The sequence below is a fragment of the Lactuca sativa genome, chromosome 1, assembly GCF_002870075.4.
Source record: "Lactuca sativa cultivar Salinas chromosome 1, Lsat_Salinas_v11, whole genome shotgun sequence".
NCBI classification, from domain to species: Eukaryota; Viridiplantae; Streptophyta; class Magnoliopsida; order Asterales; family Asteraceae; genus Lactuca; species Lactuca sativa.
The window spans coordinates 49,332,689-49,338,219 of NC_056623.2; positions in this window are offsets into that span (position 1 = coordinate 49,332,689).

Here is a 5,531-nt window from a genome sequence, read left to right on the forward strand (position 1 = left end):
AAGTTTCGACTTAGCGGTATGCAGCCCAAAGTTCGAATATGAGATCGAGTGGTTTATAGCCGAAACAATCTAAATGAGAATCGAAGATCTCGTCGATAGTAGTCCAACGGTAAAAAGACAGACGAAAATGGACGTCAGAAGAAGAAGTTATGAATTTCTAACGGAGTGTTCCTGTCCTGACCTACTAAAAATAATATAATAAAAATAAAATTCAAAATTATCCGACGGAGTCTAAACGAAAATTGTAGAGTATAATCTCACCTACATGTGGATATAAAGAACGTCGAAAACGGATATCGTATGCGAAAGTTATGATTTTCTGAAGTTCGAGGCACACATCCTAATGGGGGAACGCACCACGTTCAATTGGGGAACGCCATGCGTTCAATACATGGCTCCGGATTGGCCACGTCGTTGTTGACTCAACGGATAAGGGATAGGATCGGAACCCCGCTCCTACACACTGCGTTCGTGTGGAATGCGCTGCGTTCGGGGAACGCCCTGCATTCCTAAAAGGAACGCACTACGTTCGAGGCCGACTTCAGCACTATAAATAGAAGTCGTGGGCATCCGAGTTTTGTTGCTCATTTCTTCATCTCTCTCCTGTTTTACCTCATTTTGCATGCAATTTATACCCCCGAAGCCTCGGTATCATTCCCGAGACCCAAAGCAAGTCTCGAAGCCCCAAAGATCCCGAGAAGTAAAGTTTCTAAGCCGAAACTCTGCCTGCGTGAAGCCCGGTTTTTGGGAAAACGTCTCGGTCTTATCGGAAAAGATTATTTTAAGAGACGAGGTGTTGTCCAATCATCGTCTTATCAAGTGAGTGTGTAGTTACTTTCTTCTAACACATAGATATGAAGTATTTGCTATAAAATACGTGTTATGTGTTTATATAATTTTTGTTTACTTGAGATGGGAGTTGAATAAATGTTTAATATAGGTTTTAAATGTTTTAAACTATATGTGTATTTAATATCTACAAATATGTTGGGTAGAAAATGGGTAGATGAAACAGTTGGTGTGTGATAAAGGATGAGTTGGAAAATGAGACCAAGGATGATATAGATCATGAGATGAGGGTGACAATTGAAAAATGAGTGAAACTTGTACCCAAGCGATGGCCCCGTCATTCAACAGAGTAGGGATGACAACCACAGACTATTCTAGAAAGTCCAGTGGAACACTAGCAAGCTTGCAACTTGTAGGTGTTGTGAGCTTCATGTTCATTGTTGTACTCTAAAAACCCATTGATATGTATTGTTAGATGAGTCTCGGAACCAATACTGTCAATAAACGAGATATAAACCCATTGACCTGTATTACGAGAGGAGTCTCGGAAATGATACGGTCAGTAAATGAGATAAAAACCCATTGATATGTATTGCTAGAGGAGTCTCGGAACAAATACTGTCAATAAACGAGATAAACCCCGACGACTATGGAGTTACCGTTTGTTAAGTGAACCTTGGTGACTATGGAGTTAGCGTCTGTTAAGTGAACCTTGGTGACTATGGAGTTAGTGCCTGATAGCTATGGATTTAGTATTTGATAGATAAATTTAGTAGCAATGGACTTCGTGCCAATTCCTTAGGTAAATCCTTAGGAACGAATGAATAAAGGATAGTTGATTCTTAGGGTAAAACCTTAAGAAATAAAGAAGATAATGGGGATGGGTAATTTGGTTGATTGTTTGATGATCAAATATAATAATTATATTATTGTGGGTTGAAAACCCTATATGCTCACCAGGCTTCCAAGCCTGACCCACTCAGTTTTCTTTGTATTACAGGTAATGACACAAGAGTATAAGTCAGATGACTTGACGAGAGATTTTGGATTATAGACCAATAGTTATAAATAACTGTTGTAAGGTCGAATTGTAATGTTTATGCTTTTGGTCTGTATCGAAACATGACATCCCGAGGTTTTATTATTTAATGAAAATACATTCTTTTTGAGAAATGTTTTGATAAATTTTATCATATTTTGTTTTAGGAACGAATTCCGTTACTCTTTTAATCAAAAGATTACTCTGATTTTATAAAACAAAGCATAAACAAATCGGTCTTTTTTGGCCGTGAATTTGGGGATGTCACAATGCATATGAATGGCTTAAAGCCATTCCACCCCAGTGTTGGTCCAGCTCTCACTTCACAGGTAAGTCATACATAACAATATCCTTCAATTTTGTTGATTTTATGCATCTAAAAAGATTACTGACAAATTTTGTGGCACATATATGTCTATAGGAAAAGCACATTGTGATGCATTATTAAATAACCTTTGTGAGACATTGAATAGCAAAATTTTCAAGGGTCGTGACAAACCAATTATAACATGCTTGGAATTTATTAGAGAGTACATAATAAAGAAGCTTCTTATTATCCAAAATACAATTGACAAATGTTGTGTCCCACTAACTCCTATAGCTACTAAGACTATAGAAAAGATCAAAATTAAAACTGCAGTGTACATGGGTGTGCTTTATGGAAATGAAAAGTATAAAGGTGAAGGTGTGGACCAATGTGTGGTAAACATAGTACAACTGTAGCACCCGGTTTTGAAAGTGTTCGATTGTGTCTTCGTAGGCCAAGAGTATAAGCGTAATCTGACGGTTCGGTCATTAATGGGTCTCGGGTTTTATTCGAAAGGTTTTAAGGCTTGGGGTGTAGCTAGAAGCGTAGGGCTTCATGCCACCTTTTCGTGGATATAAATTTCATCGGAAACGGACTTAGAATGAAGAAGTTATAGTGCTTCGAAGTTGTTGGCAGAATTGGTCCATGAATGGAAAAGCTTGCATTTCAGCCCATGCATGCAAGGTGGCAACCAGATGAGTATGCCAAGGTGGCAACCAAGTGAGTACGCCCAGCGTAAGCTAGGGTACGCCCAACGTAGTGTCGGTTAATGAAGCGTGGGTGGTAAAGACGTACGCCTAGTATACGGGGATTACGCCTAGCATACGTCCAATATCTCCAAAACCCTAATTTTAGGGTTAGCTCACTATTTAAAGCACCTTAAGTCCAAGCGGGTGCGCCTCCCTTTCATTCTCATAGCCTTAAACCCTAATTTTGAGTGGTAGCTTCATCTAAGAGTGTTGTGAGCTTTGTGGGTGCATTTTGGGTGGTTTTTGGTGCATTTCAAGAAGATGGAACTTGTTGTAAAGATGGGAATCAAGGAGGAGCTTGTGGAGCTAGCTTTTGGGACTCATTCTCAACTTGATGAATGTATAAAGCTTTGAAATTGATCATTCATCTCTTAGATCTACCATTGTGAGTTGTAGTTCATTTTGGTCCCAAAGATGAAACTTTATGGTTTAAATTCGATTCTTAGGCTTAGAGTTGCCACTCTCAGTGTTAAATGAGTCCCTAAGGTAGAAAGTTGCCATCTTAGAGGTCTTAATGGATTCATGCATGAGTTAAGACCATTTTCATGGAAGTAGATTATCATTTTTGGAGTTTGAGCTTATGTGGGACATGTAAAACAATCAAGTAAACAACTTTATGGTTTAAGACATTGAAGAGGACTTGGATCTGTAATTGTAGCTTCTAGAGTAGAGTATTAAGCACTTAATGGAAAAGTGGCTTAACAGAGGGATATGTTGGGCGTACATGCAGGTACGCACAACGTACACTCAATTCAGCCAGTACGCTTAGCGTACAGAAGAGTACACCCCGCGTACTCATCAGTTATGGGTTTGGTGTGTTTTAGGACTCAGGTTGGGCTAAGCAATGGACTTCATGTTTTGGGGCCCTGTTGGGCCATCAGGTTTTGGGATTGATATTTATTTGTGGAGGCCCATTATAGTTTTGAGCCCATTTTTTAAATTGGGCCATTAAAGGACTTATGGACATTATAGTGTCGGGCTTTTGTTATGGGATTGGGCCTTAGTTTTAGATCATACTGGGCCAGGTGTAGAATAGTCATTTTACCCCATGCATGGATGAGGGATTATGGTATGGGACCCAATTGCTAATTAGGTATATTGATTGGTAGTGACAGCTCGGGAAGCTGGCGGGGCAGCAGTTAAGGAATTCATATGGGAAAGTTCTGCAGTGCGAGGTGAGTCTTCTCACCATACCAATGGGTCTAAGGCACCAAGGTCGGCTCATGTTATGTTATGTGGTACACTAGCTATAGTAGAGATATGTGGTATGATAGTTAGCTTTATGCAAAGTGGTATGCTAGTGATTATATGATATGTGATACGTTAGTTGTCTTTGTGATTATATATGTTATTGCATGGAAGACCCCGGGGGGAGCCCGTGGAAATTGGATATAAGACCATGTGGGGTAGCCCATGGCGCAATGGTATAAGACCCTGGGGGGAGCCCGCGACATCCATACAAGTTTATGTTTGTGTTATGTGTAGATATTTCTGTGATATATGATATGTTATGTGATTATGTATGTTATTGCATGGAAGACCTCTAGGGGAGCCTGTGGTAATTGGATATAAGACCATGTGGGGTAGCCCATGGCATTCCCAGGTTAAGACCATGTGGGGTAGCCCATGGCACAATGGTGTAAGACCCTGGGAGGAGCCCACGGCATCCTTACATGTTTATGTATGCATGGCTTATGTGATATAGGTAGCTTTTATAGCTAACAGGTTATGTGATATGTGGATTGTGTGTGTGGTATTCTCTAGGAAGCTCATTAAGCTTCGTACTTACAGGTTTGTTTATGGTTTCAGGTATCCTTGTTTTGGAAAGGAAGGGCTCGGATTGATCGCAGTGCACACACCTTAGATTTCTGCAAAGAATGATTCTGGGATAAACTCTGATAATTGTTTTACTTAAGGATGGTTTGGAATGTTTGAAATAAATGGTATCAATGTTTTAACTATACTAAAAATGAAATTTTTACCCTTGATTTTTGGGCCGTTACAACAACATGCATGCTCATGTAACAGGTGGGAGGTCACTGCATGCCATGCAAGCACACCATATCATCAATGTCGTGAACCGAGAACAAATCAATGGTAAAGAATACCTGAAACATGGGTTCACCCTACATACTGGTTGAAGACATGGAAAGAGATGTATACCTTTAAAATTGAACCAATTAATGGGAGGGTGATGTGGGAAAAATTCCTTGTCCAACAAAGTTACTACCACCAAAACTAGGGGTAAGCAAAACCGAACTCGGAAACCCAAAACACGATGAAACTGAAACCGAGAAATAGAAACCAAACCCAAACCGTTGGGTTTGGGTTTAAATTTTCAAAAACCAAAAAAAGATTTATGGCTTTGGTTTTAGTACCACAAACCGACCCAGCCCGATATTATTACATGTTTTTCAATAATATGCTATAATTTGACTTTGTATATCGAAGGTAATATACATCAAATGCAAAAGAAGGTGAATTTTGGTAGTAAATTACACCAAATATATGACATGTGTCGTTTTAGTGAAACCGAGATTATTACATGGTTGTTTGCTACTTCTTTTTGTTTCTAAAAAATTGTTAAACTTGTTTGTTATAAACTTTTAGTAACATACGTTTGATGTTGTGTTGGTGTTGAAATTGG